Source organism: Xiphophorus hellerii, chromosome 12 (assembly GCF_003331165.1).
Source record: "Xiphophorus hellerii strain 12219 chromosome 12, Xiphophorus_hellerii-4.1, whole genome shotgun sequence".
NCBI lineage: Eukaryota > Metazoa > Chordata > Actinopteri > Cyprinodontiformes > Poeciliidae > Xiphophorus > Xiphophorus hellerii.
Window position 1 is genome coordinate 1,570,734 of NC_045683.1, and position 12,944 is coordinate 1,583,677.

At 39.2% G+C, this 12,944-nt stretch overlaps 1 protein-coding gene across 3 annotated transcripts in view; it reads right to left on the minus strand.

The window, feature by feature from the left end:
- The window catches only part of znf608 (zinc finger protein 608), a 39,012-nt gene that overhangs the window by 24,683 nt on the left and 1,385 nt on the right, over positions 1 to 12,944 (minus strand). The window lies entirely within an intron of this gene.

The following is a 12,944-nucleotide window of genomic DNA, read 5'->3' on the forward strand; positions in this document are numbered from 1 at the left end:
ACTCTGTTTTTCTGCCTTTTTATTTCGTCTTCAATCACATTTTTATGCACTAAAGATGACAGACGATTGTATTTGTGCTCAGAAATGCAGGCAGAGATTTATTCAGTCCAATGATGTAATTATTCATAAATCGTTCATTTTTTCCCCTCACTACATTCATCATCTTAATCCAGCTGCACTAATGTTTTCTTTCCTTTGTTCTGCAGTCATTTTCTATGTTGACTGGATTTGTTGTACTCCGTTGTTTTTGTTCTTCCTTTTCATCATTTTTCAAACCTTCTTTTCCATTATTCTGATTCTTTGTTGTTTTACTTTGCTTCCATTAAACTTGTCTTCTTATCTTTTCCCATCATTTATTTCATCATTTATTTCTAATTTTCAACTAAATTCAGACTCTCGTCATGTTTGAGTCCCTTTAGTCTAATCTGTCCCCTCATTTCCTTCTACTGTCCCTCCACTTCTTGTCACAATAATCGTTTATTCTAAGACAGATTTAAGTGCAGTAAATGTTGCAGTTTTGGTCCCAAATCCAAGTCCACACCAGACTATCAGGTGTCCGGTGGACCTGGTTGAATTCGGGGCAGAATTTGAAGCATTTGTTCCTTTTCCAGCTGCTGCGGTTTGATTCCCACTGCACTGTTTCAAACCATCCAAACTAACTGAGAAGCCGTTTCCCCTCCTCGTCTGTGGGGGCGCTACACCAGGAACCACTGAAGGAAACGACACAGAAAAGAAGACGACGAGAGAAACTTCCTTCTTCACGAAATGTAAACAAAATTGGAGAGGCGTCAGATTTTAATGGTTGGAGGATTTCTCTTTTGTTTAGATAAAAAAAAAAACACGAGTCATTTCTACTGCTAGTGCTAGGCTAGCACGTTTGATTTGGTTGCATTTTCCCAGAATGCCCTGGACGTTAGGCGCATTCACTCCAGCTTTGTTTGGTCCACCTCAAATCAACTCCAGTCTGTTGGTCTAGAAAGTTGGGTTGGTTTGTGGAGGAGCGAATCAGACCAAAAAACAAACTCTGGTCCGTCTACAAACCTCGATCTCGGTTCGGTTGAAGTGAACTCTGTTGCAGTTTGAGAGCAAATGTGAATGCCAAGTGGACTGGAGACCGCTCCAAACGCAGGAAGTGGACTACAGCATGGGGCATTCTGGGTAAATGCCCAGAATGCATTTACCCAGAATATGAAACTAAAACAAACGCACTAGCCTAGCGCTAGCGAGAGAAATGGCTCGTGGTCTTTCAACGAGCGCTAAAGAGAAATCCTCCAACCGCTACAATCTCACGCCACTCCGTTTGTTTACATCTGGTGAAGAAGGAAGTTGTGCTCAGTGTCTCTCAGAGGTTTTTGTGTCATTTTTCAGGTGTTCTTGGTGCAGCGCCCCCACAGGTGAGGAGGGGAACAGGTTGCTCAAAGGGTTTGGTTGGTTTGACTCAGAGCAGAGAAAGAACCACAGCAGCTGGAGGTGGAACAGATGTTGCAGTTTTGTCCCTAATTGAATTGAATCTTCTGGGCTGTCATGTGTGAAAACAGAAGCGGTCTCCGGTCTGCTGCCGTTCACCAGATTTCACTCCAACAGAAACGAAGCATAAGTTTGTAGGCAGACCAGAGTTCGCCGTTTGGGTTCAGTTACTCATTCTCACCTCCAAAACGAACCGAACTTTCTGAACAAACGGACTGGAGATTAAACCAGATTAACGGTGTGAATGCTTCCTAAATGTCTGTTTTTGTCTTGTCATTATACGTTCCGGTCTGTTTCTCTTTACTTCATCATTACCGTTTTCTTTTTCTTGCCCTTCATGTATCATTTCCTCTTCGTCCCTCTTTCCCCTCTTTGTGCCCATCCTCTTCCTCATCCTCTTCCTCCTCCCCTCCCATTAAACCCCTGAGTGAGCAGCCACACTCCTGTTCTTTTTACCAGACAGAAATCATCCCTGTCTGTCTTGTCGGGCTTCAGAAAGAGGAAGTGTGTGTGTGTGTGTGTGTGTGTGTTTTGAATGAATAGATGACTTTTTTCTCCTCCAGGGTTTTCCACCGCAGCCTCCTTCATCTCTGATCTCATGTTTTCAGTTTCCCAGCATCACGCAGACGCGCGCGCGCATACACACACACACACACACGCACGCACACACACACACCTACACACACACACACACACGCCCACACACACACACACACACCTTTGAATTGAAATTGAATGACAGGCTCTAATGGCATTTACACCAAACCGAAGGAAAAAACATCGGACGTTCCTCGTCGCCCTGATCATGATGTCTGCAGGCTGCCGCTCCACAATCAGCCCTTAGAAACAATTAAAGCGGCTGTGTGTGCGGTAAAGCGGCTGTGTGTGCGGTAAAGCGGCTGTGTGTGCGGTAAAGCGGCTGTGTGTGCGGTAAAGCGGCTGTGTGTGCGGTAAAGCGCCGCGTTTCCATGAAGACCAAACATCCGAGCCGACAGGCGTCACAAGCTGTCGGTGCTTTAATCAGGTTTACTGGGAGGAAATCTCAACCGGACAGGCTGAGGAGCCGCTGTTTCCAGAATAACAACAATAAATGTTCTTCACACATCGGCGAACGACTGGGAGCAATTATCCCATAAAAGCCGAGCCGGCCCAAGGCAATGCGAGTTAAGCGGCTGCTAAGGGCCTCCAGTGCACCACCAAGGTTCCCCAAAAATCTAGCATGATATCTATATTGTATATATGTTAATTAACACTCAATATTACTAATAGTTAGTAACTATAAGCTATAACACATGGAGTATTTAGTTTATAAGCTAAATATTTAACTTTCAAATTAAATATTTAGTTTTGAACTCGACATTTATAAATGGAGAAATGACATGGTGAAAATATGACATATTTTCCTCTATGATAGGCTAAATAAACCACATTATTTCTGTTAATTTTTTACTGTGTAACTTTACAAAGGAAATCCTTCCTGCCACATGCCATCTCACTGTACAATAAAAGCTAAATCATTGTTCTGCACAAATCAGTCCAATTTTGCACAACTGCACTGTGGCACACTTGCTGTACATATATTTACATATACATACTGTTTCTGCATTTATGAATCTTTGCAAGGACTGCTCTAAAGTTGCTTTTTATATTAACAGCATGTCATATTTTATTTTTATTTTATCTTGTCTACATTGCTACTCAGTGGTGGTTGTTGTGTGTCTTGTCTCTATGCTGCTGTAACTGCGAAATAATTTCCCTGCTGGGATGAATAAAGTAATTCTATTCTATTCTATTCTATTCTATTCTATTCTATTCTATTCTAAACTGCACCCTTCCAAATAAAAGGTTTATAGTCCATATAAATTCAGATTAGTACTGTAGATTATTAAAAATATATTATTTGGAAATAATCTCCATTTCGTGTGAAGGATTCCTTCTCTGGAAGCCAGAAATTGCTGAAAAGATGCTAAGAACGGATGAAGAAGCTCTGGAAGCAGCTGATGCAGCAGCTGATGCAGCAGCTTCAGGTCGTAACTGAGGCTTTATTTTAAACTCTGCAGGTTGGTTAACCAACATGGCGGTTGGTCACAGTTAGAGGAACTGGATGTGTGAGGAGATTGTGTGTTTTCAGGTGGGAGTGGATGCGTAGCAGCGGAGGGTCTGGTGAATGAGTGTGTGGGCGTACGGAGCCTTTTCACGCTAACAGCTAATGGACTCTCAGCTGCTGCTCTGAAAACACTCTGAAGCCACGTCGCTATTTGCTCCTCTGCTTGTTTTCCATCCCGTCTTTCATGAACGCTGCCGAGGAACGAGGTCAAACGGAAAATCATGAAAGAGTCAAGCTGATTAGTCAATCTGGCTGCGGTGGAGTTTGTCTGAAACGATTTAATCTGATGCGATAATGGAGAAAACCTGCAGAGCATTTTATATCTGACTGGAGAATTACAGACAAGCTGGAACATTTTAGCATTTATGCTCAAAGCAATTAGCGGTTTGTTTTTTAAATGTTTTTCACACTCAAAGATAATACTTACAGGCAATTTGCTAATTTTTTCTGATATTTCCAGGTAAATGTGGCCTTTTTATAGTGTAACTAATCCAAAAATCAACTTCTATTTTCTGATAAACTCACTGCAAAAACAAAAAAAGTCTTACCAAGTATTTCTGGTCTAGTTTATTGTAAAAGTATTTTACACTTAAAATGAGACAAAACTAAGTCATAAGAAACGTTCAGCAAAATATCAAAGCTTATTTTAAGCAAATATTTCATTGATATTGATGAAAATACTAGTTCCATTGGCATATCTTTTCACTTATGAGAGAAATGTCTCGTTATAAGTGAAATAATCTGTCAATGAATCAAGTATTAATTCATCAATATTAAGGAAATATTGACCAAAAATAAGCTTTCATATCTTATTTTAAGTTATAAAAATATCATGCAGTAATTAAATTTTTTCGTTGACCAACATCAAAATCACCATTTCACATGAAACACGTTGGTCAATGTTAAATTTATGATGTTTCAAAAGCAACTTTAAACGTTGTAGGTAAAGGATCTCAGTGTTTCGGCTGTTTTGCAGTTTTCTGGAAGTTTGTTCCAGATTTGTGGTGCTTAGAAGCTGAATGCTGGCTCAGTGCTGCCCTCTTTGGGTTGAACAGTGGTATTACAGTCGAATTTTCCTATTGGTTACAACGTTGCAATAGGAAAGCTGTACGCCCCGTAGTGGCGAGTCAGGAGTTGGAATAATCCCAGATATTCGAGTGTGGCCAGCGTTGATCGGCAACAAGAAACCTTTTCGCTATAACGAGATATGAAAAGTTTCTGCTGTGAACAAATGTTTTGTAGTAGCTGTTTTGCTAAAGTTCAAGGATAACAGAGAAACCATCAAAAAGGGCAAAATCTGCAGCAGAGATATGGGAAACATTCACACCCTTACTGATAATCATGTCGTGTGTGTGTGTGTGTGTGTGTGGGTGTGTGTGTGGGTGTGTGTGGGTGTGTGTGCGTGTGTGTGGGTGTGTTTGGGTGTGTGTTGCTTGTTCACCACACAGTCTAAATTTGTCTAAATTAGACCAAAATGATCAAGAACATCACAGCTTTTTTGTGTTTCTGTCTTTGAGTTTGTCAACATGGATGTTGAAATGTCCCACAATTATTAAACAGCCATAATCAATGCGTAATAGATAACAGCTCATTAAAGTCAATGAAGAAATTTTCCATATATTGTGGGGTTTTGTTTTGTAGAGACCCTTACAAGTTAGTTGACATCCAGAAACTTCCTGAATTGGCACAACGATGGAGGGAAAAACACGATTCTCAGTAGAACCGTTAAATAAATGAAACCTGGAGATGAAGGTTTTATTCATTCAGTCTAGTTCACCACAGCAAAGGGAACAATAATCCAGAAATAGTGCACTTTTTTCACTCTCTGTGTCAGTTATGCTACACACAGACTTGTTGCCATAACAACCGTCGACAGCGCCACTTCATGTTTCAAGATTCAACACTAAAAAACAAACATTCAGTCTGTTACAGTTTTATGTTTTTAGGCTTAATGTTTAGTTTGTGATTATTGATAAGTGATTGCTGTGGTGGATTAGCTACCACGGCTACTTGCTAAGCTAACACTGCAGCGGTTGATTAGATACTGCTGCTATTAGCAGAGGTCGTGGCTTATTAGCTAATTTAAGCATCTCTTTCTGTGTAGTAAGTGGTAAAAATATTCCACTCTATAGAAACAGCCATAACCTTTTGACCTGCTAGAGGATTGCATTAGCCTGAGTTTACTGTAAGCTCTGGAAAAGCTCGGCCGTTCATCAAAGTCTCGTCCAGCTCGACGGATCTTGTTAAATTCCTGTTTTTCAGGCGTTTCCTCCCATTAAAAGAAAAACAATCTACATCAGAAAACAGCGGAGAGATCGATGTCTTCACCAAAATACAAGTGATTGTTTTTAAAAATAAAATCTCAATTCCTGAGCTTCCCCTGTTAAATCTGCTAGTGTTAAACCTGAAGAGCTAAATTATATTCACAGGAGAGGTGAAAAGAGTTATTCAAAGAAAAGGAGAAAATACATTCTTTCAAGGTCATTCGCTCATTTTGAAAAACATCTGAAGCTTCGGCTTTTCTCTGAAATCCACCAGGGAGCCTCCTGCTGCTCTCTGCCGGCCTGATTTCCATTTTTTGAAACCAATAACTTCCCGTCAATCACAGCCACAGAAAAACGCCTCGCAGTCGGACAGAAAGAACAATTAACGCCGAGGAATCAGGAAGTATAAATATTAACCAGGATCAGGAACTCTCAGGAATAAACAGCCTTCAGCGCAGCCGGCCCTTTCTGCTGCTCTCAGATTATTTTTATACAACAAACATCGTTTTTTTTATACTCACACAAACAAACAACTGAAAATGAATAATTATCTCGATTATGTGCAGAAATGAAAGAATTTGAACACTTCTAGACGAATTTAAAATACTTTTTGGAAAGCTTTAAAACACAAAAGCTCGCTCTAAGGTTAGTTACTATCACAACTAAACTCAAAAAAGGTGAAATAAACACAGAGTTATTTCAAAATCTACACTAGAAAGATTATTGTAAAATGTCAGGAACATTCGTTAATTACAAGCTGGAATTTATTATTGCTTTTTAAGAAACAATAAAACTTATAGTTTACTCAAAAAATATCTTCCACAGTTTACAGCATACTTTGCAAAAAGTTTCCCAGTGAGTCCAAGCACAACAATTTGTAATTTGAGAGGAAATGAAAGGGAAGGAAATCAGGAATTTATCCAGAAAACTCAAGAAAAGGATCTGAATTCGTTGTGCAGAGATTTTAAGATAAAACCATGAAGAACTGTAAAGAAGCTACATTTTTATTAGCAGTCTTGGTATTTCTTGCAACATATCTTCCAAAATTTACACCTTCCAAAAAGTTACGCTGTAATTTCAGGAAAAGTAACATATAAGAAATGATGTGTAAGTTGAGGGAAAGTGAGCTGTTATTCTGGAATTTACTACGAATATTTAAGAAACCTTGTAAATTTTGAATTAGTTCTGGAAATTAACCAGTAAACTGGTGGAAAAGAACCTGTAACTTTGGGGAAAGTACCAGTTAAGCTTCTGCATGCTCTGTAAAGTATTCGGTAAAGAAAGCAAACTGCAAGTTCCAGGAAAGTTGTTTAGAAGAACGTTGTTTTGTTTTGTTCGCACGGCTCATCCTGTTTCCACCCACCCAGCCAAATGCTAACTCTGCTCACATTCATCGGTTTTGATTCAGCAGCTGAATCTCTCTAATGTTAGAAAATCAACAGAATGTGAGAATCCAAAGTGATGAAACTGTTTGTGATTTGCTACCAGATTGTGAATCGCTCCACCGTTTGAGGAAAACAAGAACAAATGTTTGTGCCACTATATGTGCTGTAATTCCTGTAGATAAAAGAAATGTTGGATTTTGCAGAGATCTTAAATAAAACAATCAAAAACTGTAAAGCAGCTAATTTGGGATTAGCAATCTGGTCGTCTCTGCAACACGTTTTCCAAAATGTGCACCTTACTTTACAAAAAATCAGCCTGTTAATTCAGGAGAAATAAGAAAACTGAGACTCAGTCAACAGGAATGAAGGAAGAAGGAAAAGGAACTAAAAAATAATTCAAAAAATAAACAATAAAATAATCTGGATGCAAGAAAGCACTAAATACACAACATGAAACTTTAGAAAATCCCATAAATAGGAACTAAAGATACTCCTCCAGTTGTTTTATTTTCACATTTCTCTCTTTTCCTATCAGCTTTTATCATCCTGCTAAATTCAACATGCTGACATTTCTCCTGTTTTTCTTAGTGGCGCCAATTTATTCCTGATTCCTCCTCCATCTGAGCTGACAGGAGGTTCATATTCCACCACCAGATGTGGTTATTTTTACAGAAATTTGGACGATATCTCTGCTTTTCATCTTTTCTGGTGCTGAAATATAACAAAAGAAGCGTCGAGTCAGATTTATCTGCTTTGACGCGGTGACATCAGGCTTTGTCCCCGTTTTAAATCAACTCTCCCAGCTTGTGAAATCTCTCCGAGCGAGAGGGATGAGTCAGATCTCCGACGGTCTGGAATCTACATCCAGGCGTTTCGCAGCTGCAGAAAATCAGACGCGCGTTTGGAAAAGACATCTGGCTTCCTGTTAGATAACAGTCTGAGGATGAAAATGAAAGTTGCAGATTATGAGCCTCAGGTGAAGCCCAGGCGACGTCTGACGAATGAAAACATCAACCAGGCAAACAAGAAGCGAAAATAACGGCGGGTTTACTCTAGAAGCTGGAGGAATTTACACATTTTATTCCTGTTTTAGGTTTATTATCACCTAAAGGTGTTTAACTTCCATCTCATGCTTTTGTTTTCATATAATAATCAGGCTTTCTAAAACATGAATGATAATCAGGGTGTTACTAAGCAGAATGCATCATTCAAAAGATTTCTGGTGTTTTTCTAGATGGTTTATAATGTTTAAGACGTCAACATTTACAAAACAATTCAGAAGGTATGAAGCTACTGTTGAGAAATGTAAATATTGTCAGAACAAAAACAGAATAAAGACCAGATATGTTTACTTTCCTCTCATTTGAAGGATTTTCACTCATTTCCCTGAGTGAAAATCCATCCATGATGTTAAATGTTAGATAAAATCAAAGCTGTGTTGTCAAGGAGTGAAAAGTACAAGGACTGTTATAAGCATGATGACACATTTTACTGGCTCATAAATTCAAACCAGAAGTTATTGGGATAAACGATAATATTGTGTATTGGTAATGGTATAATAATGCAAGAACACATTATCAAAGAACAATAAACTTTAAATTCTAGTGAACATTTGAACTGGAAAACATCCAAAATAAATAAAACAAGAAAAACAAGAGACAAATAAAATGAATTATGATGTTTCTTTCAAAAAAAAGGATTATTGAGACCAAAACACCAAACTGAAAACTTTTACCAACCAATTTTTGGTAGAAAGAGAAAAACAATAAATAAACCAAATGGAAATTATTCAGCTCATTTTAATTTATTGTCACAGGCCTATTTACAAGTAAAAAAATATTTATGTGAAGAAGTTTGTATTTTTAATGGTTTTTCAAACGTTTAGACTTTCTGTATTTACTGTAGCTTTGAGTTCAGCATGTAGGCAGGTTTGGTTTTTAAATTCTCTTTAGTCTTTACTTTAAATAAAATAATGTTTTGGTTTTTGCTTCCTCAGCAGGTTAGTTGGTAAGAACTACTTTGTTGGGTTTGAAGTCCTCCATCTTCAATCTTAATGAGATGCTAACATGCTAACAGGTTAGCAAGGAGAAGAAAAGCAGGAGAGAAAAGAGCGATTCTGAATGGAAATGAAGAAATGTGAATAATTCATGTAGAGGACTCACTCAGCTGACTGGTTCTGTTTATATCGCGTTTATTTTTCCTACAGTTGAAGACACTCTGCAGTCAAATGTTTGCTACCTGTAGATTAGCTTGGAAATCACTTTCAAATCACAGCAACGCCACCAAACAGATCCAAACTCGGATTGTCTCAGCCGAGTTTCACAGAAAGAAAAACCAAATCATTTTAGCGAGCGTAGAAGAGCAGCTGAGAAGATTTTATTAAAGTCCGCTGCGACCGGCTCTCCTTCCCGCTGCAGCCTGCCGGACCGGCCTGACAGACGGACGGACAGGGAGGCAAAGCAGCCGCTCACAGCTAACTCCAGCTAACTCCAGCTAACTCCACCTAACTCCAGCTAACTCCACCTAACTCCAGCTAACTCCAGCTAACTCCACCTAACTCCAGCTAACTCCACCTAACTCCAGCTAACTCCACCTAACTCCAGCTAACTCCACCTAACTCCACCTAACTCCAGCTAACTCCAGCATCTTGTTGTCAAGCAGATGAAAGCCGGAGCCTCAGCAGCAGCTGGATTATTTTATTCCTCTCAGCGCGGATCAGTACGTCTCTTCATCGTTTATTTGGCTAATTTATTTTCATCTCTCCTTTAGCACATTGATTGTTTTTTTTAATTATTATTATTATTATTTGAAAAACCCAAAACAAAGTCAAGTGACTTTTTAAATTGTAAGTTTGAAGAAGTTACTTTGAATTTAGAACCGTTTCTAAGGCGATACTTTAAAATGAGTGTTTGAGTTAAAATGTCGCAAAAACAAACAAAAAAACAAGCAAAGTAGCTGAGTTTCCATCTTCTAGTTTGGAGCGACTCCACCAGGCTACACAAAGCGTGATTTCATCAGATGCTAACGCTACACATGGCCTCTAATAAACAGGAAGTAGATGTTGCTAACTAGCATGTTCCCCCTCTGAGCTGCAGGTTTGGACAGGGTCAGCATCAGTGCAGGTCATCATATCATTCCAGATGCTAACATGCTTGTTAACGGTTACTATTGTTTTTAATCAGCTGCGGCTAACAGGAGACCCAAACAATCCACCACATCAACGTAACAAAGATGGAGACGTTGCTGCGATTTATTAACCAGAGAAAACGTTTCATTATCCAGAGAAACTGCAACAGGCCTTATGTTTAGAGTCAAAATGATAAATACCTCATTTAACTCAATGTTGACTTGACTTTTTGAACCATAATAAATTAAACATATTTGATGTTGATTGATTTTGATAGCCGCACTCATCAAAATGTCATGTTCGTTCATTGTTTTCTCAATTACTGACTGCATGGTGTCTTTTATTACACCATGTTTACTCAAACCTGATGGATCGGTTGTTCACCTGGAGGTTTTATGACAAAAAATATCTTTTAGCTCAGACTTAAATGTCCTTTAAAAAACTGAAAATACCAAAAGTTTGTCATTTCCTACCCAGTAGAGGCTCAATTATTTTCACAGTAATTGTTTCAGGGTCACACAAGCAGAGAAATAAATTCTAATAAATAAGATTAAAACGAACAGCAGCAGAGACCAATACTAGTGTTTTCCTCTGGTTCGCCTCACTGATCAGTGGTTCTCACACAGCCCAACCCACTGACTTCACTTCACATTGTGTGGAAATTATTTAACATTTCAGATTTTTCTCAACCACATTCCTTCCCTGAAGACGATTGTTCTTCACTTTCCTGCGGTTTTTAAGAAGTTGGCCATATCTGAACCTAATTCAGTCGTTTCCTCAGATGTTTCCTGTCCTTAATGACCGTTCCTAAACACATTAACATCTTTTCCACAAAAACAAATCAAGTTTATTAGCATAACACATTCCAGCAACAAGGCTCTTCAAAAACACAATATATATTACCCTGCAGTAGCAAAATAAAGTGAAATAATAAAACGTTGTAATCCAGACCAGAATTAATTAATGTTCCAGTTTTTGATACAACAGCAGCAGATCTTTAATGTATAGTGATTTATAAACTAACAACAGTATTTCAAAGTCTCTTCTCTCAGTGGAGGGACTTTAGAACTGGCTGTTTTGTTCTATCTTCCTGGTTTTAGTCAGAACGCCAGCAGCAGCATTCTGGCTCAGCTGCAGCTGGAGGATTGATTTGTTAGTCAGACCTGTGAAGACGCTGCTGCAGGAATCAATACGACTAAAGATAAACACATGGATGAGTTTCTCTAGATCCTGCTGAGACATTCGTCCTCTGATCCTGGAAACGTTCTTCAGCTGATAGAAGGCCGACTTTGTGAGGGTCTTTATGTTGCTCTGAAGGTTCAGTCAAAGTTCATCCTGATCTCCAGTTTACAGCTGCAATGACTGAAGCTACATGCCGACTCTAGATTGGTCCAGAGATACCAATCAATCAATCAATCAATCATATTTATTTGTACATCACATTTCAGCAACATGAGTGAAAACATAAAAACATCAGTTAGTCAACAACTGTGAAAACCAGTAATTTTGTCAAGTGCCATCACTACAATCATCGATTGATATATTGATCAATGCTCTATAGTATCACAATCACCTCTAACCAGGTGTGTGTTAGTCTAGAGCACAGGTGTCAAACTCCAGTCCTCGAGGGCCGCTGTCCTGCAGTTTTTAGATGTGCCACAGGTACAAAACAGTGGAATGAAATGGCTTAATTACCTCCTCCTTGTGTAGATCAGTTCTCCAGAGCCTTAATGACCTAATTATTCTATTCAGGTGTGGTGCAGCAGAGGCTCATCTAAAAGTTGCAGGACACCGGCCCTCGAGGACCGGAGTTTGACACCCCTGGTCTAGAGTTACAGACATTTGTCCCAGATTTGTGGAGCTTAGAAAGTGAATGCTGCTTAGACCAGAACCAGAACCAGAACACCTGAGAGGTCTGGAAGGTTGATCCAACAACAGCAGCAGGTAACAACTTTAGCTGATATGTGACAATGTAATGAAGAGCAGTGTATCATCTGCATAGCTATAGCAGCAAATCTTATTATTTGTTATAATCTGAGCTGAAAGCCATAAGAAATGAGAAGCTGCTCATTAGCAGTGAGGATCCAACAGGATCCCGGTCGGGTTGGCTCGGTTAAACCCAGAGTTTTCAGCGTTTGATGACGTAAAGCTGCTGCAGTCCAGCCATGAACTGAACCAACACCAAACAGCTGAGTGGAGCTCAGAGTCTCCATGGCAGGAAATGATTTTTAGAAAAGCCTTCAGATCAACACGTAAACAAAGCAGCGTCTCTCCTGCAGACACAAACTCCTCCTGGACATCCTCCCTCTTTGTCTGCCAGACTCTTCCAGCCTGCGTCCTCTGCTGTCAAATCAAATTCCTCGCTCTCCATCATACATCTCTCTTTTCCTCACCTCACCCCTCCACCCTTCCCTTCATCTTCCTCCATCTTCTCCCTCTGGATGACTTATTTAAAGCTCCCAAAAATAATTTCAGAAGCACAACCTGTCAGCCTTTTTATAAAAAAAATTTAAAAATAAAGATACAAAAGGGGGCTGATGACATAAAATGTGAATAAATTTGACATCATGAGGATTTTTCCCACATGGGAAAAA